The 25,256-nt window shown below is 37.0% G+C and overlaps 1 long non-coding RNA gene across 1 annotated transcript; it reads right to left on the bottom strand.

The window, feature by feature from the left end:
- Nucleotides 1-3,954: 3,954 nt before the first annotated feature.
- Nucleotides 3,955-6,622, bottom strand: LOC111025155 (uncharacterized). Its single transcript, XR_002603473.2, has 2 exons — nucleotides 5,745-6,622; nucleotides 3,955-4,578 (listed from the first exon to the last, which is right to left on the bottom strand). It is a non-coding gene; the product is annotated as an uncharacterized LOC111025155 (long non-coding RNA).
- Between the last annotated feature and the right edge of the window lie 18,634 nt (nucleotides 6,623-25,256).

Raw genomic sequence — 25,256 nt, 5'->3', positions numbered from 1 at the left:
AAAAACATACATAAAAAGTTTATCATTTTTTAACTAAATAATAAATATCCAAAAAGAAATATCATTTAAAATTTCTTAATATATATAATTTGAAAAATTAAATTTCATATAAGTTTATTTTGTAATCTAAAATCTTTGTGAACAAGAACACATAAATGGTTACCAAACATTGTTTAGGTTTGTTTAAAAAAATTATAATAATAAAAGAAAGAAAAACAATATAAAGAAGAAACAGCTACCAAATATAGTTCTTTTCTTTTCCTTGATTAAAAAAGATGAAACTAGAAAATAAAAAAACAAAAAATGGAAACCTATAACCTTATCTAATAGGTCGTCGTTTTTTTTTAGAACATACCACACTGGCCTAGATGTAGATGTAGAAGTGTTGGGTCTGCTTTGAATGAATTCCTGAACCCTTGACTATGGTTCTTCTTCAACGAAGTACACATATGTCAGGGTGTTATTTGATTCGAGCCACGTTAGATTGTCTTTTGAAAGGCTTGGTTGCACCTTCAAGTTTCCAAATTGGATTCGTTGTTATCTCGTCCACTAGAGAAGCTTAAGAACAGTAACAGATCATCTTTTAAGATTGACCTCCATGAGCATCGTTTGTCCTTGCGGAGAAACTTCAAGAGCCCTAAAGGCCAGATTCATATAAAGGAGCTTGTAGTATAATCTTAAGATAACATAATATGGCAAGACTCTGTCTTCAAGATTTAATCCCTTAGACTTGATGTCAAGAGTAAGGGTCATGAGAATATGAGGATCGTCAAGTGCAACAGAATATCCAGGTCTGCACTCGAAGAACACTGGCCCATCTGCCAAATTTATTGAACGATTCCAAGTAGGGAATTTGAGAAATCTAGGTGTCGAGTATCTCTCAAGGTAGCATAGACAGGTTTATCAAGACATCGTCGGAACAAAGGTTTGATAGCTACTTGGACACAACCAATATGAATATATCTGAATTTCTTAAGGTGTTCAAGGATTGAATCACGGTGAGGAGATTCAAGGTGGTGAAATCGTGAGAAATAAGAATATTTTGCTCAACGATTTCTATGACGTCTCTTCGACCGAAGTTGAAGGAATTGATATGATAAATTTCCTTTTTAGGAATTTTAGGAATAGACCAAGCAGAGAGGGCTTCCTCAATCTTGTCTAGGTCGCAGATGGTGACCGCCGTATTGATAATAGCATCGCTATCGCTGTGCTTATGCTTCATGGCCTTGATGAAGGGCTAGATCGAGTGCTTTGAGAGGGAGAAGCAGGACGCTTAGGGAAGAGTGTGTTCATGAGGAGAAGAAGGAGACGAAGGAGCAAGATCGATGGGATGACCATAATAATAATATGGTTTAAGACTTAATTACAAATATAATCCAAATCAATTCTTTAAGTATCAATTCTAAATATATTATTCAAAGTTTATAACTCATCAAATCTATAAGATAGTATTGTGATTTTGATGATGGAATTGCTCGATCGTTTGTTCGTTCAGGAGGTTGACCAGGCCTAACATCGAACAAAAACTAGTCGCCATGAACTGCACCGATGGCATCGACTTAAATAATATTTTCTTATGAATTGGGGAAGAAATAAATTTGATTGAATAGATAGAGAAGATAGTAAAACAATTAGACTTCTAGCATATTTGAATTAAACTGCAAAGCATACCATTAAAGGGTCATGTGTTCCCCATATCCCCTCGTCGAAGGAAGACTACTCCATAGAGAGAAGATAGAGAAGAAAATTTTTAGAGAGACAGCTCTGATACCATTCATATGACGGCAGATCATTACTCAATGGACTTCGAGTCCGTTAGTTCATCACAACGTTCCCGACAAAAGGGAATAAGGCTAGAGGAACCTATTCCTCCGATACATCTGTTAGTTTTATGGCTTCAATCAAACCAAATATTCTGATGATCACAAACTAAGTATAAACTAACAATTTGAGTGTTTCAAAGTGTCCATAGCGTAGAGCTAGAAAAGATAAAACCAATGCCTGTAAAAGCACTCAAATCGAAGTTTACACGAAGAAGTCATGGTCAAAACAAGTCAAGAGAAAAATCCTACGTGGCAGGTGACATGGACAAGTGGACAAATCCTACGTGGTGGGTGACATGGACAAGTGGACCACTCAAAAGTTGACATATGACATCAAGAGGACATATATATGCTGATGTGGCATTCAACAATCGAACAAATGAGAAGATGACATGTGGCACTTTCAATCTCTAACAAATCAATTTCCACCAATTTCTCTCAATCTCCTCAATCTCCTCAATCACTCCCAATCTCATTAATTTCTCAATCTCCACCAATTTCTTTCAATCACCATAATTATGTTTTCATTTCATTTCCTTACCTCGCCTCTTAATCTACACCATTCATCCTTTGTTGCCCTAAATTCAATGGCCAAAATTCATCATTGAAACTCTATTTAAAGCCACCAAATTTCACCATTCTACACACCAACTATCAAAGCAAAATCTTTTGTTTTAAAATTCTCCTCTCAACTTTTGCAAAATCTTCATTCTCTCCTACACATGACTTGCTCATTTTTTTTTTGTGAGAGATTCATTAGAGTGTGGCTTTTTAGCCATTACTTTGGTGCAAAATTTGTGTAATTCACTTTGTTTTTTAATTCTTTATTTTCAAATTGGGTTTTGTATTAAGGTGTGGGTACACCTTGGGTTGTGAGAAAAGTAAATTGGTTGGATCCTGAACCAGTAAAAAGGATTTTCAGTTTCTCTTTAGCCTAGGACAAAAAGATGGTCGATTGGTTTGATTCTCACCCGTAAGAGGGCCACTGCACTAAAATACCCAAGAAGGAGTCTTAGGGAGTGGAGTAGGAATTTCTGAACCACTATAAAAATTATTGGTGTCACCACTCTCTTCTCTTCTCTCTTTTCAATTCAGTATTTATCTACTTTGAATCTTGATAGTTTGCATATAGGTTTACTTAAATATTTTGTTCAATATTTTCTTTCTTGTTAATCTTCTATTATTAATTGCATAATTGTTCATTGTCTTGAATTTCTTTTTAATTTTTAAAAAGTGGTAAGCAACTCTATTCACTCCCTCTATTGTTGTCATTCGATCGTACACCATCATCAAGCCTGTTCCGTCCTAAGGAGAGGTCTTGCACGGCTTTGTCCTATCTTGTTGATTACATCTTATCTTTACTTTCCATAAAACAGATTCCAAATTGATAAAGTCGCCATTTAGGGGTCTTATCCTATCGGCCACAAGCTTATCCTTATCTACTTCTCATATAATAAATCATTGTCTTGGCTAGGACTCATTGGTGCCCCGGGATCGTATAAGTACACTTATAAGCTTTTCATAAAGCAGATTCTAAAGTGATAAAGTCGCTAGTCAGGGGTCTTGTACTGTCAGCCACAAGTTTATCGTTATATGCTTCTCATGTAATCAATCAGTGTCTTGGCCGGTAGAGACTATTGGTGCCCTCAGACTCCAATAAGTATACTCATAAGCCTCGACCAATAATGGTTCATCTTTGTTGATACTAAATTAGTGGAAATCATTCATACGCCATATCAAAATGATTCGTCAAAAATTATATTTTCACATTTTAAGATTCAAAAGGTCATGACTCCTACCCATTGGAATTAAGGACTTCATACGTCGTGACCTTTCTAGAAAAAGTTTGTGGCGCAGCATTATTATTCATACAGAGTCTACATCTGAACTTGGTATAATGTCCTTTGGTATCAAGCTTGGTCCACCATCGTTGAAACCCAACTTAAAAATGCTTACAAGATGCATTTTTAAGTTGGGTTTCAACGACGGTGGACCACGCTTGTCTTTCTAGGGAAACTTTTCCCCTATCAATTAAAAAATCCTTTCATTTTTTCAAAGCCAATATTTATGGTTTTCCCATATCTACTACGTTTCAATTTGCATTATATTTCCAGATTCCATGATTCCCGGCTGGAAATTCCAATTGGATAAATCTATAAATTTCAAAGCATTAATAAATGCAATACAAATCAAGTGGTGGGAAAAGTTCGAGTACACCCACCTTCAAGAAGAAGATATCAAGGCATGGTTCGAAGCCAATGTCCAATTACAAGAAATGAAGCGGAGAGAGCATGACAGGCACACTCTTTTACAAAATCACATAATTTATGCTTTAGCATGAACAAACTCATCAACGGAGTTTACCTTATTCAACGAGTGGTGAATTGTCTTTCTGATGATGACGCCAGTGAGCGAATTATGATTTCCTCCTAATCTTCGTAGTTGGCGACATTACAAATCCTCTCATCGATATCGATATCAACGACCCATTTCTTGACTCACAACCTTATTAAGGATCCGTCATAGGGTCATCATAAAAAAAAGTGTGTCTTTTCCAGCTCCCACTCGGTAGCTTTTTTCATATGTATTATATTGTCGGCCCCGTGAATCCTCGATAAGGCGGGGACATGATGGAGATAGCTTCAATTCTCTACACATTTGTAAGCAAGCAGCTTGGACTGTATTGTTGATATCTCCATATGTTAGAGATTTCCAATCAATTTCTCCGTTCCTGCTTACTTTTCTCTGAATTTGTCTATGACATATTTAGGAAGTCCTTAGACAAATGTTACTTTGTAGACTGGAGGTTGCAATCAGTTCTTTTATATAAGCGTACTAGGTAGGTATTTTTATACCATTTCGTAGTCCGCCAAAGGTTTTACAAGTTAGATGATCTAGTGCTCCATCATTTTTAAGCCCTAAATTCTCGATCGATTCACAAATGTGCTTGACTATTGTGTGTATGAGAGCGTTGACAACGTCTTCTTCTTCAATAGGTGGAGGAACGTTTAAAATATACATATCAAAATAATTTAAGTTGGTCTGGTAACATTCCCACCTTTTTTTTTTGTTTTTTTCTTCCAAGGTCCGAAAAACATGAGCGTTTGGTAATTGTTCATAATTCTTATTTTTTATTTTTAAGAATCAATAAAAAAACAAAAAAAAAAGGTTATCGCTTCTTATTATCCCTTCTACTTTTATTTTTTTTTTCCAAAAACATACATAAAAAGTTTATCATTTTTTAACTAAATAATAAATATCCAAAAAGAAATATCATTTAAAATTTCTTAATATATATAATTTGAAAAATTAAATTTCATATAAGTTTTTATTTTGTAATCTAAAATCATTGTGAACAAGCAACCATAAATCATAACCAAACATTGTTTCGGTTTGTTTAAAAAAATAAATTAATAAAAGAAAGAAAAACAAACAATATAAAGAAGAAACAGCTACCAAATATAGTTCTTTTCTTTTTATTGATTGAAAAAGATGAAACTAGAAAATAAGAAACAAAAAAATGAAAACGTAGAACCTTATCTAATAGGTCTTTTTATTATTATTTTTTTTTAGAACATGCCAAACCGGTCTTTAATTTCTAAGAACTAGATCAGTAAGATCTTGTACCCATAAGATAAACAAAACTTAGAACCATATAAATCAAGACATTGAATAAAGCAAAGAAAAAAAAATACCCATAAAAAAATACAGCTTGTTATATATCAAAGTTAAAGAACAAAATGAAGTATAAAGTGACAACAGAGAGAGAGAAGGAATAGTCCAGATTAAACCCAGCAGAACAAAAATGGAACTCTATCTGATACATGTATGATTCAGATCAAAGAATAATATAATCATATGGAAAAAAAAAAATCAACGGAGAGAATTACAAATACATAAAAGATTAGGGTTAGAACTAACCTGTTCGATAAAATAAATGGCATATATGTTTGTAAGCGAAAAGTTTGGTGTGAGGAATGAAGCCTGGTCCGAGATCCAATCAAATCTGATTAATTACAACTCTCAACCCTAACTGGTTTTAAGATGATAAAATCTGTGAACTACCCCTACAAAAAAACTTTTGAAAGAAAGAGAGAGAAGAAGACAAATAACCAATAGACTTAGGAATAGAAATAAATTCCATATGTGGACAAAACATCAATCAAATTCCAATTCTTTGAAGAGGACAAAGCTTAGGGTAGTCTAAACCCATGAGAGTAGCTGAGATGAGATACATGCATGTCTTTTATTTGTCCAGAAACGCTATCTCTTCCCTTCCCAAAAAGACAAATTAAAGCTTAAACATAAAGGTAAAGAGATATGGAATCTTGCTCTCCCACTGATCAAAAACAACCCCACATTTCTCTCATAAACACTATTTGGTATTTTGTGTGCATGTTATTTTGAGCCTAAATGAGAAAAAAAAACAAAAACAAAAAAAACCTACTTCCTTTTTTTTCCTGGTGAGATTTCTCTTTTTTTCTCTTTTTTTGTTGTTGTCCAACAAGAACGCGAACGTGAACGACCGCAAAATTAGCTAAGAATGGAGACAAATGAAAAGAAAATCATCGATCCATCAGGGGCAATTAAGGATCTGGGACAAAACTTCATTCCAAACACCCTCTTTTCTTTTCGTTGCCCTTCTTCACAAACGCACATCTCCCTCTCTCTCTATCTCATGATTTCAACAATCAGACCAAGCGGGTCCTCTCCCTCTCTCTCTCTCTCTCTGCTCAGAGGTGAATGAGTGAGTGATATATTATTGGAAAGATGTGCAGGAGAGAGAAGAATAAAGCAGAAGATAGGTCACATGATCGACAGGTCATATTTAATATTAAAATACTGAAAAAGCTGTTGCCTTTAAATTGTCTTCTTCTAACCAGCTTGTGTCTTCTTAAACCTAAATATATGTTTTATTCCATAATATTTGGTCTGTTTTTTTCAGTCGAGTCCCTATTGCTGTAACATTTTTCATTCATACCCCAAATATCACCTAATCATAAACTTATCCAGCTTGAGATTTTAGTGCTTTGACAGAAACTTAGAGATGAATTAGGCAATCTACAAGAGGAAATTAGCTTTTAACTCATTCTAGAGTTGGCATAATATTTTTTTCTCTATAGAATAGTCTAATTCTTTCTTGGGCCTCATTTGAACAGCAACATCGTTTTGCTACCATTAAATATTTGACAATTCATTATTTATTAAAAAATTTTTTTACTTTTTACCTTTCTTTTTTTAGTTGTCAAATATCTAAGGGTAGCAAGGACAAGATTGTTGTTTACTAATTAAAAGTCAAGTTTTATCCTCCTTTCTTAAAATTTCTATCAACTCAGTAAGTATCATGCTATATAGATTAATCGTTAGTCAATTTTAACATTTGCCAATGGCAACAACGACCCTAAATCTAAAGAGTTGCAAAAATAGGAGGGACCAAAACTATGAGTTAGTGGATAACAAAAAAAAATTAAGAAAAGAAAACTCAGAATACAGAGGTGTGGGCTTTGGCAGGCTAAGGTCTGAAAAAGAAGAAAGAGAGAGAGAGAGAGAGAGAGGAGGGAAAAAGAAGAGGAAATGGGCCTCCACAAAGCACACAGAGACTTGGACAGGGAAAAGCAAAGGCAGAGTCGTCGTATATTCAATTATTTTGCAGCTTAATGTGTGAAGTTGATGGTCCACTTTCTTTACCAAAAGACTTGTCCATCACAGAGGAGAAGAAAAATTAAAGTGCCACCGTCCAATTCCATATCATATAATTAGTTTTCTACTTCTTGCCCACTACTCAATTTCTCACCATTACATCTGTCCACACCAAATCCCAAGGCTTCTCTCTTCTCTTCTATCTTCATTTTGCAGCTTATTATATCCTCATTTTGAGCTAAAAAAATATAACATTTTTCACATACTCTTTTATTTTACCTACAAATATATTCCACTTACCTTGTTAAGAACTTAGTTTGGATTATTCCTCCCTCGTTAAAAAACTTTCATTTTTATTCTTAAGCTTTTAAATTATTTAAAAAAAAACTTTTGTTTGTCTATAAGTCACTCCAATACGGTACCCACCATTTATATTCCACAATAGTCTATTAATACGTACCTTCACTTGCTATTATTTCTTAACATTTTGTAAGTCCTGAGATTCTAGTTTTTCTCTATTAACGGTTTGAGGAAGGCCCTAAAACCTTTTGTCTATTGATTCTGAAAATGAAAGAAAATAAAGAAAAACAATTTTCATGTTCTAAAAATTGTCAAAGTTACCACTCAATTATTAATGTTGGGATTATGTTTTGATTATGTCGAGACAAACGACTAACAAATGAATTTTTAGATATCTTAAAAGTTTAAGAGTTAAAATAATTAAAAGAGGAGAGGGATACGACTAGAATTTGAAAATTTCTTTTGACAATGAAATATAGCTTTACGTTTTAGAAAATAAAATCTTACCAATAATTGATTTTCTTAATAATAACAATTAATTTACTTTTTTCACCATCATTACTTAACATATAATTGGTGGTTGGCCTATACATTGGTTAGAATGATTATAGTAATCACTAATTAACGCAGGCAATACTTTATTCTTTTTTTTTTCATTTCTTTAATATTATGCAAAATTTTTAGTGAGGTCGTTCTATAATTTTTTATAAGTGGCCCATCCTGTCAATGCTGATCATGTGCTCCACAGCATTCCCCGTCTTTCTTTTATTTTCTTCTTTCTGTCTGCCCTCTCTGATCTTTTACATGTCTTATTTCAGTGCACAGTGGGTTTGGGTATCGAAAGAAGAGACAACAAAAGTAACTATATCTTAGGTTGCGTTTGGTTGGTAATCAGAAAACATAAATTTGAAACTAAGGGATTCAATGAAAATCAGAGTTGTATTCTTTGTTTTCAATGTTTTCACATATGTGTTTGGTAGCAGATTTGATAATTGAATCTCAATTTAAAAAATTGTTAAATTTGTGTTTAGTAATATATTTAGTAATATATTTGTAAGCTAGAGGTGCAAACTAAATTTTAGTGTAATCTAAATTTATGTTAATTAATTTTAACATTTTTTATGAATTTTGTATAATTGTTATTTTACAAGGTTATATAATTTAGAATACATTATATTTTACATGTTTTAATTTTAACAAACATAAAATGAGTTGATAATATGAAATAATATATTTATCAAAGTTTTTATCATTTTTAATGTAATTCTGCATCTTCAGAATTTCAAATTCTGAATCTGAAAACTGAAAACATGAAAAAATTGTTTTCAGAATTTCTACTGTTTGAATCACAAAATCCGAAAACCATTTTCAAAAACAAATATCCAAAATCCTGCCAAATACATATTCGCTGGATCCATTTGATTCAGTGAATTTGAAAACAAAAAACAGAATCCGAATTTCCAACCAAACAGGCCCTTAATGTTCTGATTTTCGATCCATTATACTAAATCATTATTTAAAACCTATATGCATGTATTGTTGTGTCCTAAGTTCATTTGGAAGAGAACCTCGTGGCTCTTATTTTGAGTGATATTTCACTTATTCTGCCATTCAAAAATGCTTAATAGCTCTTACCAACCTGAGCATAGCTCCGCAAGTTAAGACACCTATGTCGTATTAATATTCATGGGTTCCATCTCAAAACAAATTAACAATGAGAAGAGTAGCTCATGTCTATTATAAACGGATTAGGTCCCTTATCTTTTCAACGTGGGATCCTTAACATGTCCGACTCAAAGATTGTGAATTCGAATCCCCCACCTCCGATGTACTAAAAAAAAGTTCTTAATCGCTCTCAACCCATCCAATGAGTTCTTAAACTAGGTATGTAAAAGACTACAAGAGGATCAAGTTTAAGAGTTGAGGACTTAAATAGTCTACATGGATAAGGTTGAGTAGTGGCAAATCCAGATTTTTAAATTACGGGGCACAAATTCATATAAACGGGAAAAATATTTTATCGTTCAACTTGACAATATATATCAATTTTTACCTTAACCTTTCAATTTCATAAAATTGCAATCTAAAGTTGGATAAGTGTTGCAATCTTTACTTCAATTTTTATCGCAACGTTTTTGCGACGCGGAGCGGCCGACGTCATCCCAAAAAGAGCATCTTTTGAGAGATGGGTTTGGAGTTGCCACCATTATCAACAAGGTGTGATTGATCATCTAAAAATAAAATGGTCTGCAAAAAACCATATATATATATATATATATATTTTATTTATTTATTTATTTTTGTTTAGAAGTCGATTGAGTGTAGAGAATGTGATGAGATCATAATGGACCAAGAGCTCGAAAGATCAACTTACATGAACAAGGATGGAGAACTCGATGAGAGACCCCACAAAATGAGGAAACTTCATTGGACCCACAATCAAGATTTTTCCATTTTCGAGGGGCATGAACAACCATCGAGGGTCAGGATTAGGAAAAGGGAGATTGAGGATGAACCGAGGTTAGGCACTAGACTAACAAGAAAATGTCCAATGTGCACTCGCTAGCACCCACGCGCATGACAGTGTCATCGAACAGCCTCGCGCGTGCCCCCTGATGCCAGACGCCTGTCGCTAATCTCACAAGCCAGTGCTTGTGTGTCCCTACCACTCGCCCTCACCCGCGCGCTCTGCCCCTATCGCACGTGCCTCACGTCGCATGCTAGCCAAACAAAGTAGTGAACGACTCGTTTCCAACCCTAGATCCGTGCGTGATTCCTCCTCTAGCATGCTTCCTCTGCCACAACGATGACCCACCAGCGATCGATAACTCTTTCTGCAGCAGTAGCAGTGTTTTTCGAGCAGACCCGTGTCTCTGGTGAACATCGTGTAACCCGAACAGTAGCAGCGATGACTTCCAACTTGTGGCAACGTAGTTACATTCCTCGATGGCAGAAGCATTTTGACGACTTCAAGCACCTGCGACAGTGACGACCTACAGCAGGTCTTCTTTCTCGACGTGAATAGTAGCCTTCCGGTGACATTCGACGTTGACCCACACCCAATCGAAACTCGATATGTGTTACCCAACCTTGTTCGTTCATAGATTGGTGTTGCCCACCCCCTCTCAGCGTCGGACCACAAGTTCGAGCCTTTTCAAACTCAGTTCTTTAGTGCTTGACTCTTTCGACATTAACTCACTCTTACCAAAAGAGGTTTCAGTGTGAGTTAGTATGCAACGACTGACCAAAATTTGGTTTCGATCAATTAGAGTTTTGGAATTGGTTACAAACCTTGAAATTGTATCTCTTTTGATTTAGGAATCCTGCGACAAGTGTAGGACGCTTTTGTGTAAGTAGTCATTACTTGGGGGAAGGTTGTTGTATGGTTAAATTGTTTGTTGCTTGCGTGCCTATGATTGCGTTTGCTTGAATGCTTGTGGTTATGGTTACTTTACAAATGTTACTATTTATATAATTGTGAATTAACTCATGCATGTTGGTTGCGTAATGGAGCATATTGTGAGCTTGTAAGCATGCTGGATGTAACCATGGCTGGCTATGTTGAAACTGTTGAAGTATCCTGCATGGATGTGTTTATGTAAATTATATTAACTATTGCGATGTTGTGACTATTTATGTTTCAACCATGCTGGCCTTGTTGTGGTTTGATATTTCACTTGAAATTAAGTACAGCATTTGGATGGTAATCTCGTTTCTAAAAGCATCCTGCCTATGTTTTTTATGTTAAAATCATGCTGAATTTGTTGTGGAACATATATGTTTAGTGTATTGCATGCTAGACTGTTGTGCGTTGGTTGATGAATGCGTCATGGTTGAATGCGTCATGGTTTAAAAAGTATGTAGTAGGCCTCTGATGAGAGTTTTGGAATTTTTTGAAGTGAATGAGTGAGTATCAGAGCCAGAGGGCTGGTACGTCACGATTTGGGTATCGAGGCTTCAGGTAAATAGTCGGAAATTGATATGCCAAACATTGGACAAAGACGAGTGTCGAGACTTCAGGTTAAAAATGGTTAAGGATCGATTCAATAGTTCAGGACCTTGAGTAAATGGTCAATTGTCAAGAGTGTTGTCAAAGCTCTAGGTACAAAAGATCAAGGGCAGAGAGAGTTAGAAAACTCTATAGTTTTGTATTTTGAGACTTGGGTTTGGTGTGTAGGATGCTTGTTTAGTCAAGCATATGTATGAATATTTCTATTTTATTTAAAGCATGATGTTAGATAAGCAGGATGTTATTGATAAGCATGAAGTTTGATGTTGTGAAAAACATGTTGCCTGTGTGTTATCCTTCAGGTAAGGGATGCTTATTGAGCACCATGGTTGTATCTACCCCTCTTTTTTATTTTCTTTTCCAGTCATTGCAGGAGATGTTCTTGACACCTTAAGGTACAGTAATAGTGTAGAGATGACTCAAGAAGAAAGACCATTGCTTTCGTCTAGTTTTATTTGTTTAAGATAGGTTGTTAGAAATTTCTTTTTCTCGATTTACGTCCTCTGTTTAGAACAATGGTTGTGTAAAGTTCAGGCAATTGTGAAGAAACGCCAGAATCTGTTATTGTTCGTCATCGGATCTGTTTTGCCATCGCAGATCTGCTATGGCATTGGATCCGCGGTGCCGTCGCAGATTTGTCGTGTCGCCGGATTGCTGTACCGTCGCAGATCTGCTCTACCGCTTGGTTTGCTGCTGCCTGAGGTCGTTGGAGTACTGCTGTGCTACCGGATCTTCTGTAGCTGAAGGTCGTCGAAGTACTGCTATGCTACCGGAGGTCACTAGAGTACTACTGTCGCCATTTGTGGAGGTCGCCGTAATGGAAATGGGTTGCTGGAAATCGTGAAGGGATGTGAGAAGACAAATGGCATTTTGTTAGAGAGGAAATAGATGGAGAAAGAAAGAGGTAGGAGAGGGAGGAAGATGCTGGGATTCTAGAGAGAGAAACAATAAGAAAGGAAAAAGTGGCTGGGTTTAGTAGTGAAAAAGAAGAGGAAAATAGAATTATGTCTTTTACGAAGAAAAATAAATTTCAAAACTCCCGCTTTCCCAGTGTTCGTTCTTATCTGTTTTGTTTTGCCATTTTTCCTCAAAAATCTTCTGTTAATACGCAAAAAAAAAAAGTAACGGTAACTTTGTTAAAGTAAGTAGTTTAGATAAAAAAAGTCTAAGAAGAGCATGTCACGTTGATGGAATTTGAGGAGGAAAAAAAATCATATTCTTTTTTCTTTTTTTAAATAAAATCATTCCTTACTTTTCTTTTATTTGAATTTACTTAAAAAAGATAAAATCAATTTTCTTTAAATAAAATTAAAAGTTTCAACGTAATAATAATAAAATATGTTGAAGGGTAAATTCGAGCAGGACATGTGTATGGTTGTAGGGATGATAGCGAGGCGTGAGATCACAGACGGTTATACACCGTACATTGCGTTGGTAGGCGAGTGCATCGTCCCCTTTGCTGTACAATGAGGACGTCGAGCACTACGACCTGGCACTCGCAGATTGCACGCCGCAGCCCTACAAGTGGAGGTGCCACCCAGTGATTGTCGGGAGGTCTACCTCCCACCATTAGGACCTCGTACAACATGGCCATCTCCACTGTCTTAACTGTCATCCTTCGGTGATCCGCATCTATAAAAAAGGACCTCCACCTTTGTCATCTAAGTGAAAAACCTATCACTAAAAACCTAAAGGTGTCTACTCCTATTTGCTGTATTATGATTTCTAATTTGGGCGTCAGAGTGAATTAGGCGAGATACCGCACCGACGTGTTTTTCTTGTTGTAGGTTCATTTGCTCCTTGGCGAATTTACTTGTCCAGGAGGATACGTGGACCTCTCCAAAATTCACCATCAACAAAATAAATTTTAGTTTTCTTCAAATAACTAAGAAACTAACTAAAATAAAGAAAAATATAATAAAATAAAATAAAAATGAAAGTCGGACCAAATATGATGTTTAGACATTTGATAGATTTTATTTTAAAAATCGTAGAAAAAGGTATTTTCATACATGTTAAATGTATAAAACGTATACTTGGTATGAAATTGATAAGAATTCTTATAAAAACGACACTAGAGTTTTTTTTTTTTTTTTTAAATTTGTAAGTGGTTATCATAGAGTTATTTAATAGTTGATTTTGTGCATTATCAAATTTAATTCGAAAAAAGTTTGATTTTTATTAAATTTGTGAGTTTTCTCTAGTAGGTTTTTACATTGTTTTTTTGTTTAAATTAACAGGTGAGTTGGTAAAAATTAGAATAGTCATCTATATTTAAGGTTCGATTGGAAGAAATTTATGCTGAAAATCGGTACAACTTTTATAGTTTACACGTAAGAAATAAAATTTTCCGAAATAAAATTTTATATGCACTTATTATAAAACTGAAGTAATGTTGAAAACTAAATTATTATAAATTATTACGCATGTTATTTGTCTGCTTACTATATATACTAAAAACTATTGCCTAACGAATTAAAAATTATCACACATATTGATAGTTTGATATTAGATTGCTAAAAAAAAGGATTGAATTACCTATATAAATAAAGAAAGAAAATAATAAAGCTTGAAATATAATTTACATTATAAATTTATTAATTATTCATTTTAAATAAAAATTCAAAAATAAAATAAAGAATAAAATATAATTTTTGTCCATAAATTTTAACATAACTATTTGGTTCCTGAATTTAAAAATCTAAGCATGTTAAAAAAAAATAAAATAAAAAGTAAAAGATTATTGAGGTTAAATTTCCACATTAATTACACTAACAAAATGATGACATGACATCACATTAATGATGATATGACAGGAGATTGATGAGTTGAAAATTTTGAAATGATAGAAGAATATTTACTTTTTTATATTATTTTTAGCTTAGTGTCACTTTTTCCCTTTTCCTATTCTATTTCTCTCTTCTTTTCTCCTCCTCTTCTCCGACACTCCATTTTTATCCTTTCCCTCCGACCTATCTATTGCTCGCAGTATGAATTGATTTATCATTATAAAAATTTTGTTTCTGTTCACTTTTCCACTCTCTGAGAAAATTTCTACCTTTGTTTTGCAGAATGAGTGGGTGATTTGCAGGGTGTTTAAGAAGAATTCTAGTGGGAAAAAAATCAACATTCGATCCTTCCTCCATTAATAGATTCACCACCTTTTAATGGAGAAACAAAACGCCCAATTCAATTGGCCAATAACGTGCCGTACTTCTCCATCGACATGGATTCTGAAAGAAAAAAGGTCGAACTCGTTGCTCTGTTCATTCCTCCATTCAAATTCAGTGTATTCAGTACCCAATCAGACCTTCTTTGTGCCGCCAGATTTGCAACTCCCGGCTCTGTTCAATTGCAAGAGCAGCAGTCTCTTCTGTGAGCTTTCAGAATGTCAATGGCGGAAACAAAAGAGAATCATTCAAACCAGAGAGGGAGAAGAATGTTTTCACCGAGCTCGCAGGTCGATCGCGTGCCAACAAGGACGAAAGTGTTGGAAACGTTGATAAGCCCTCACTAGAATTTACTCTAAAACTCACCAACTTTAAAGAGAAGAATTTTGTTCTCTTATTAAACTCAAGAACATACAAGAGAAGAATATTGTTCTCTTTTCTTTCTTGATTGAAATGCTTCAATTTGCTTCTTTCTTGCTTGATTACAAATGAGGGAAATGATCCCTATAACATCCAAGAGACACATCTAAAAGACACAAAATAAATGGATACATGTATACATACTATTCATGTATCTTAATACATTATCTTACATGAACCTAACAATTCATGTATCTAGGGATTCATGCATGTGTATAGAAATGAATCTAGCTTAAATTCTAACATCCTCCCTTAAGCTAGATTTCCATAACTCCAAGCTTCTCCTTCATTTTCAAGAACAAGTCTGTCCTCAATGCTTTTGTAAATATATCTGCAACTTGATCTTGTGTTTTGCAATGCTTGATGCATACTTCCCCATCTTTGATCAATTCTCTGATCAAATGATATTTGATCTTTATATGTTTACTCCTTCCATGAAAAATTGGATTCTTCGAAAGAGCAATTGATGAGGTATTATCACAAAACATGATGGTCCCTTTTCTTGAGGACACTTCAATTCATGTAGCACGTTTCTCAACCAAAGTGCTTGACAACTGGCTGTGGATAAAGAGATGTATTCAGCTTCAGTTGTTGACAACGCTACAACATCCTGCTTCTTTGATGCCCATGAAACTGCTCCATAACCAATACTAAACACATATCCAGAAGTACTTTTATAATCATCAATATTTCCTCCCCAATCACTATCACTATATCCAACAAGAACATTATCAATGTTTTTCTCATAGTGAATTCCATGATTAATAGTTCCATTAACATATCGAAGAACTCTTTTTCCAGCTTCCCAATGACTTTTCTTTGGTGATGCCATAAATCTACTAAATAAACTGACTGAGAACATAAGATCAGGTCTAGTTGTTGTTAAATACATTAAACTTCCAACGAGACTTCTATAGATGGTGGCATCAAAATCTTCATTTTCATCATGCTTGCTCAATTTCAAACCTACTTCCATAGGAGTACTGGCAGGATAAGCATTCTCCATTTTAAACTTGAACAACAAATCCTTCGCATACTTCTTTTGGGAAATATTAATCCCAGTATCACTTTGCTTTACTTCGATACCAAGAAAGTAATGAAGCAAGCCCATATCAGTCATCTCAAATTCTTTCTTCATGCTCTCTTTGAACTCTCCAAGCATCATTGTTGAAGTTCCCGAAAATATCAAATCATCAACGTATAAACAAATGATCAAGAAATTACCATTCTTGTCCTCTTTGGTGTAGAGAGCATGTTCATATGGACATCTTTTGAAATCATTCTTCAGGAAGAAACTATCAATACGACTGTACCAGGTTCTTGGTGCTTGCTTTAACCCGTACAATGCTTTCTTCAATCGACATACCTTGTCCTCGTCTCCATTCTTTACAAAACCTGGAGGTTGCTCAATATATATCTCTTCCTCCAAGTACCCATTTAGAAAAGCTGACTTGACATCCATTTGATGTACTTTCCAGTCATTTTGTGCTGCAAGAGTTAGAATCAATCGAACAGTCTCCAAGCGGGTCACAGATGCAAATATTTCTTCATAATCCACACCATACTTTTGCTTGTACCCTTTAACGACAAGTCTTGCCTTGTATTTCTCAACTTCGCCATTTTGCTTCAGCTTCGTCCTGTAGACCCATTTGACTCCAAGAGCTTTTCTATTTTCTAGTAGATTGACTAACTCCCATGTCTCATTTCTTCTTATTGCATCGATCTCTTGATCCATTGCAACCTTCCATTTTTCATCTTGAATTGCCTCTTCAAAGTATATAGGATCAACATATGCAAATAAAGCAAAATCAACATGTTCATCTTCAGGTATTCTTCTTGAAGCATTATAGATCTCTTGAATATTCCTCATCTTCCTTGGTGGAGTTGATTCATCACTTGTGGAAGGTAGAGATGAAGATAAAGCTGCTGGTTGAGTCTCTTCAAGCTCCAAGTCTTGAACATCTCCTTTGTCATTCATGTCAACAAGTAATGGATTATGGTTTCCATTTGTTGCATCACATCTCCAAAATTCTGCTTCACTGAATTTTACATCTCGGCTGATAATGATTTTCTTACTTAGAGGATTGAACAAATCTATAAGCCTTGGAGTTCTCACTGTACCCGACAAAAATGCATTTTTCTGATTTATCATCGAGCTTACCTCTTTTTTCATTTGAAACATGAGAATAAGCAATGCAGCCAAATACTCTTAGGTGACTAACAGTTGGCTTTAATCCGCTCCATGCTTCTTGAGGAGTAAGGCTTTGAACACTTTTGGTTGAAGCACAATTCAAGAGATAAACAGCACATGTCACCGTATCTCCCCAAAATTCATTTGGAAGATTCTTGGCCTTCAACATACTTCTTGCAAGCTCCATTATTGTTCTGTTCTTTCTCTCTGCAACATCGTTTTGTTGAGGAGTTCTTCGAACGGTCTTTTGATGCTTGATTCCATTTTCCTTAAAAAAATCTTCAAAAGCAATATATTCTCCTCCATGATCAGAACACAACATCTTCAATTTTAAGTTGCTTTCATTTTCCACCATTGCCTTGAATGTTTTGAAATACTCGAAAGTAGAACTTTTTTCTTTTAACAGGTAAATCCATGTCTTCCAACTATAGTCATCAATAAATGTGAGAAAATAACGATTACCTCCAAACGTAGTAGTTCGCATGGGTCCACATAAGTCTGTATGGACTAGCTCGAGAGGTTTTGATGCTCTCCAAGAACTTCCTGTCGGAAATGGATTTCGATGATGCTTTCCCAAAATACATGCTTCACAAAGTTGATCTTCCCTTTTAATATTTGGCATTCCTCTCACCATATGTTGTTGACACATGTTAGACAAAGTGTCAAAACTCAGGTGCCGATACCGATAATGCCAAAGCCATGAAGAGTCTTTTACTAAAGTCTCAAAACAAAGAAGCTTCTCATAATACATTTTGATTGGAAACATTTTGTTGTGAGTCATGTGTACCTTTGTTATGAGACTTCCATTCTTTGCTCTGATCTCGCATATGCTATCTTTGAAGACAACATTATGTCCCTTCAATAGAAGCTGCCCAACACTTAAAAGATTGTGTTTGAGTCCTGGAACATAATACACATCAGTGATTCTTTTTGCTCCATTCTTTGCCTTCACGATAATATCTCCTTTTCCATTTACTGCGAGCTTCTTGTTGTCACCTGTCTTCACTTGATTTTGAAGAGATTCATCCAAAGTTACGAAAATATCCTTTCTTCCTGTCATGTGATTACTGCAACCACTATCAAGATACCATATATCTTCAGTACTTGTTTCTTGGACATTAAATGTGAGGAAAAGAAGGCTTTGATCATCATTTTGTTGTTCATGCATCAGAGTGGTCTCTGCCTGATTAGAATTGGTCTTTTTAGACCAACAGTCTGCTTGAAAATGTCCGTAGCGTCCACAATTGAATCATTGTATGTGAGAAAAATCTCCACGACCTCCACCTCTACTTCTTCCTCTGCTGGAACTTCTTCCCCTTCCTCTATTTGAAGAAGTTTGATTATCTCTTCTCTCTGACTCAAAACTTTTGAAGTCATTAGACTTTCCATTTCCTCGACCACTGCGTCCACCTCTTCTTCCATTAAATCTCCCTCTAGAAGAAGTTTGCATATGAAAAGCTTTTTCTGAAGGAGTAGAATCAAACCGCTTCAATCTAAGCTCATGAGATTGGAGAGATCCCATCAAGCTATTTATGGAGAGTGTTGACAAATCTTTGGACTCTTCAATTGCTACTACAATGTGCTCATATCTTCTGGTCATGCTTCTAAGGATCTTTTCTACCACTCTTTGATCTTCAATTGCATCTCCATTTGATCTCAATTGATTAACAATAGAGAGAACACGATTGAAAAATTCTTCAACAGTTTCAGCTTCTTTCATTCTAATGGTATCAAATTCAGCTCGAAGTGTAACGACCCAGAATTTCCCACACACTTCTAGATCACGTTAACTACCCAACTGTTTAAACTTAATCCCAAACACGAGATATCAACTCCCTGTGCAATAACTATAAAAGATCAAGCTTCACCTCTCATCAATTTAACAATAAATCAATTCCATAGAATATCAATCAACAACATCCGTGGACAACCTCACGAAGCAAACTTATTATTCCAACTAGGCAAAACTCAATGAATGGAAGAAAACTAAAATAAACGTCTATCCCGAAATAAAATAAACAACAAGTGGGAACCTCCCAATTATTCAGATAAGATCAAATAGTTTATCGAAACAAACAAAGGGTCTTATCCAACTAAAACTTAAGCTAAGCAAAGGTAACTACGCAACTTATGGTCCTCGCTCGTCATGTCTTCCCCGTCTCATCACCACGGCCACCAACAAATCTTTCACCTGAAACAATAATTGCAGAGGGGGGGTGAGTATATAAATATACTCCGTAAGTAGCCCTCACCAACAACACACACACATAATGCTCAACCAAATCATGAAACATTCATAGTCATGCTTTTCATCACATTATGCAATCCAACATAGACACATTCTATAAAATTCGAGACAACCACAACTAGGAACACATTAACTACCAACCTCTAGTCTCCCTAACAACTTAAGTACCTCTACGCTTATCGCAGCTATCCTAGCCTTCCACAGTTACTTCTTCGAGTAGAGTCGGCCCCTGACCATTTTTACCCAGAGCCCCGACACTACTGCATCGGCCCTCGACCATTTTTACCCGAGGCCCCGATGACTTCACCATCTATTGGCCCTTGACCATTTTTACCCAAGGCCCCAATAGCATTCCTTCCAAAGGACTCCTCGCATCGACCCTCGACTATTTTTACCCGAGGCCTCGATACTCAATTAGTGACGTATCAGCCCCCGACCATTTATACCCGAGGCCCTGACACTCACTCATTCCTTTACTCCAAGAATCCAACTCTCACCAGAGTCTTACTATATACTTTCTTAAACCATGACCCCTGCATCTTTCAACTCACACATACCATTCAGCATGATTCCACAACATAAACAACATTCTAATCATGAAATAATACACCAATCATGCTCTCACAATATAACTTTTTTTAACAACGGCTCCACAATGAGTTTTATCGCAACAAAGCATAACCAAACAAATTTTAAACCATTAGAGCCTGACACAGTTCACCCAAAACACTTAATATCTATCATCAATATTCAATAAGCATTACTAAGTATAATAACACACAACACACCGAATAATTCATGCATATTCAGACAACAAACGTTTCCACAGCAATACTCAGCAGTTTAGCAAAGCAGAAATCTCACCATTTTCACTGATAAATATCCAACACTACTCCAAGTATACCGTGTAACGACCTAGAATTTTCCGCACACCTCTAGGTCACATTAACTACTCAACTAATCAAATTTAACCTCGAATACATCCTGCCAACTTCCTATGCACATAAACTTATAAAATCAAGTTCCAATCCTCATCAATTTAACGATAAATCAATCTCATGGAATAGCATTCAACAACATTCGTGAACCACTTCGCGAGGCAAGTTTATTATCCAATCTATATGAATATAAACAAATGGAATAAAACCCAAATAGGCACCTATCCCGAAGCACAACTAACAACAAGGAAAAAATCTCTCAATTATTCAAATGCAAATAAACCGTTTATTGGCCACAACATAAGGCCCTAACCAATGATTTAAACTAAACAGAAAAACTAAGCAGCCTATGGTCCTCGCCCGTCAGGTCTCCTCCGTCCCATCACCATGGTCACCCACGAGTCCTTCACCTGAAACAATGATTGTAGAGGGGGGGGGTGAGTATATAAAATATACTCCGTAAGTAGCCCTCACCAAGCACACACAAACATCATGCTCATAACCATAAAGGAAACATACATCGTCATGCTCTATCATTACAGTACGCGAATAACCATAGACATGCTCTACTATTACATTATACATTCATCCATAAACATGATCCATAAGACCCGATGCTAACCACAATCATATGAAAACAACTACTGTCCACTTGGCTCCCTAGCACCTCAAATACAACTATGTTCACCTCAGCTATTCAAGCTCTTCGAAACCATTCTTTTGGTAGTGTCGGCCCCTGGCCATTTATACCCAGAGCCCCGACACTAGTGCATCGACCCTCGACCATTTATACCCGAGACCTCGATGTCTTACAATCTATTGGCCCTTGACCATTTATACCCAAGGCCCCAATAGTTCTCCTTTTGAAAGACTCCTCGCATCGACCCCCGACCATTTATACCCGAGGCCTCGACGCTCATCTTTATCCAATATTGGCATATCGACCCCCGACCATTTATACCCGAGGCCTCGATACCCAGTTAGTGACGTATCAGCCCCCGACCATTTATACCCGAGGCCCTGACACTCACCCATTCACTTCATAGCTTCCAAAACTCCACATATCATTTCTAGCCTCCAACCAAGATTCCAATACTAATTCCCTAATAACTCCAACCACCACAACGCCCATCAACAACACCACCACTAGTATGATTTCAATGCATCCCTCAGCTCACCAACACAATTCAGCATGCTTCCAATCATAAACATCATTCTAATAGCAAAACAATAAACCAAACATGCTTTCACCACGTATCAATTCTTAACAACCGCGCCACAGTGAGTTTAGTCATAACAAAACATAATCAACAAATTGCAAACGATTGGAGCCCAAAAAAATTCATCCAAACACTTAATATCCAACGTCCATATCCAATAAGCACTGCCAGATATAATAAACAACTCATGAGACACGCCAAACACTTCATACAAATTCAGACAACAAACATTCCCAAAATAAATCCACTTTAACGAACATTCCCTATAAACAGACATCATTCTACAACAGATCTCAGCAGCTCAACAATACAAAATTCCCACTATTATCATCGACGGACATTCAACATTACTCAGGCGTACAAACCAACATAAACAAGAGTTACATTGCACAACAACGTATCAGAACCAATAGTAAACGTCATAAACAGCACATCGACAACCAAATAACAAACATCAACGCACGCACCCGCCTCCGTGCTACTTACAAACACTTGTCCTAAAGCTCCTAAGCTCGTTGAACACTTCCTACTACAAAAGAGCATGATCTCGAGGTTAGTAACCAATTAGAAACATTTAGTTATAAACGAAACCGAGTTTAGGTAGAGTCGTTACCTACTAACTCACACTAAAACAACTTAGGTTAGGAGTGGGTTGACGTCGAAGGGGTTCGGGCTCCCAATCTGAGTTCAAAAGGCCTTAAGCTTGCTGTCCCGATGTCTAAAAGTGATGGGTAATGCTGATTTGGGTCCAATTAGAGGTGGGTCAACGCCGAACCCATGCCGAAAAGAGTGGGTAAATAGATTGGGCTTCGATTGCGTGTGAGTCAGCGTCGAACTTCACCGGAAGGCTACTGTTCACGTCGAAGGGAGTGCTGCAGGGCGTCGGATTCCGGTGGCTGTTCAGTGCCGCCGCCATTCGTGGTTCGTGGAGCGTGCCGGTCGGTCGTGGAGGGTCGTCGGAGAGTCACCGCGCCGTGGGTCGTGCGAGGAGACGTCACACTACTGCAAATCCGTGGGGGAAACGCCGCGCCACCGTGGAGAACGTTGCTGATGGCGCCGGAATCGCGATTCAACACCGCTGCTCGTCACGCTATCGCACGGAACTCGCCGCAGGTTCACGCCACCGGGATTAGTCGGGTCGCCGACGTGGAGATGCTGCTGCTGTTGTGCCGCTTCGCCGGAGAAGAAAGGGCCGCCGGCTGGACTACTCCAAGAAGAAGAAGAAGTTTGGGGGGGGGGGGGCTGTCGGCTAGGGCTAGGAATGGGGAAGAAGAAAATGGAGAAAAAAAAAGAAGAAGAAATGAAGGAATGGGCTAGGGTTTTGTTTTTGTTTTCTTCCTTTTTTTTTTCCCTTTGTTTTAAAAACAAAATAACCCAAAGGAGGCCTAATAAGTCCAAGCCCAAAGATAAGAAATCTACCCCCCTCCTAAACAAGACCCACCACACGGAATCCGGTAAATATTAATTTAATTGGATTTTAGAGCCCGATAAATATAAATAAATTCAATTAACATTCACTTTGAAAAGTAAATGAAAAATCTCCCGATTCGAGACTAACTAACATGAGGGACTCGGGGCGTTACATACCGATTAACATTCACTTTGTTTATCTGTTGTCAACACCGAACGTAGTCGGTAGGCAGGAAAACGTCACCAAACACGCTGGGTCTCGCAAAATCGGGCGCGTGGTCACCGAATTCGGGTTGCTGCGGGTCACGGTGGTTGTCGGAGTCCGTGGTTTGCTGCAGCCACCGTAGGTAACGCGCCGCTGCTCGTGGAATCGCCTGATCTGCAGCAACGTTGCAGGAGGAGAAGCTCTACCGCCTTGCCGGAGGACGCCGCAGAAGGTAGACGTGCCGCTGCTGGGTATCGTCGGAAAAGGAGGCCGAGGGAGGAAGTTTGCTGCAGAACCCGTGCGCGTCTCGTCGGACCTGCCGCTCGCGGAGGACCGCCTCGGCCTTGCACGCAAAAACACCGGAGGACGAGTCGTGCGGCCTGCTGGGTGTCGCCGGATCTGAAGACGACGTTGTCGGAGGGAGCCGTGCCGGTGCTGCTTCGCCGGAGTAGAAAGTTCGAGGGGAGGGGTGGGTGTGACGGTGGCTAGGGCAAAAGGAAGAAGGAGAAGAAGGAGATGAAGTCCCCTTTCTTTTTGTTTTCTTTTTCCTTTGTTTTAAAACCAAATTAACCCAATAGAGGCCAAACAAGTCCAAGCCCAAAAGAAAAGAAATCCATCCCCTCTTAAAACAAGACCCACCACACGGGGTCCGGTAAATATTAATTTAATTGGAGTTTAGAGCCCGCTAAATATGTATAAGTTTAATTAACAATTAATTTAGAAATTAAATGAAAAATCTCCTGATTCGAGACTAACTAACCTGAGGGACTCGGGGTGTTACACGAAGTGCTTGCAATCTTACCATTTTTACCTTTTCCTCTCCTTCATACAAACTTTGCAATTCATCCCATGCTGCTTTAGCAGTTGAGACTCCTGAAATTCTTTCAAAGATATTTTCATCGACAGCTTGGTAGATAAAAAACAACGCCTTTTTGTCTTTCTTTCTAGAATCTCTCAACTCGTCGAGTTGTTCTTGTGAAAGACCATCCTCACCTTCTGGCTCCGAATATCCTCTATCAACAATATCCCAAAGCTCTTGTGATCCATAAAGAACCTTCATTTGTTGACTCCACCGTCTATAGTTTTTTCCTTCAAAATGAGGAAGTTGAGGCTGCAACATGTTGTTGGATGACATCTTTTGAACTTGGCTCTGATACCACTTTGTTGGAAACGTTGATAAGCCCTCACTAGAATTTACTCTAAAACTCACCAACTTTAAAGAGAAGAATTTTGTTCTCTTATTAAACTCAAGAACATACAAGAGAAGAATATTGTTCTCTTTTCTTTCTTGATTGAAATGCTTCAATTTGCTTCTTTCTTGCTTGATTACAAATGAGGGAAATGATCCCTTTATATAACATCCAAGAGACACATCTAAAAGACACAAAATAAATGGATACAGGTATACATACTATTCATGTATCTTAATACATTATCTTACATGAACCTAACAATTCATGTATCTAGGGATTCATGCATGTGTATAGAAATGAATCTAGCTTAAATTCTAACAGAAAGTGCTCACGAGTGAACCTGCACAAGGAACAAACACCCTGACATCCAAGTTAGTCGCAAGTTCGAATTGTTCAAGTCATTATCAGAGGAAATAGCATAACTGGTTCGTGGGCGGAGTGTCCCTTTTATGGGCAGGTGGGGAGACAAGACCGTTAGGTTGCTACGAC

Source organism: Momordica charantia (genome assembly GCF_013281855.1).
Source record: "Momordica charantia cultivar OHB3-1 chromosome 5 unlocalized genomic scaffold, Mcharantia_2.0 BLBB01000005.1, whole genome shotgun sequence".
In the NCBI taxonomy this organism is placed as follows: Eukaryota; Viridiplantae; Streptophyta; class Magnoliopsida; order Cucurbitales; family Cucurbitaceae; genus Momordica; species Momordica charantia.
The sequence above is the reverse complement of the archived record's forward strand: the minus strand, read 5'-3'. Positions and strand labels throughout refer to the sequence as shown.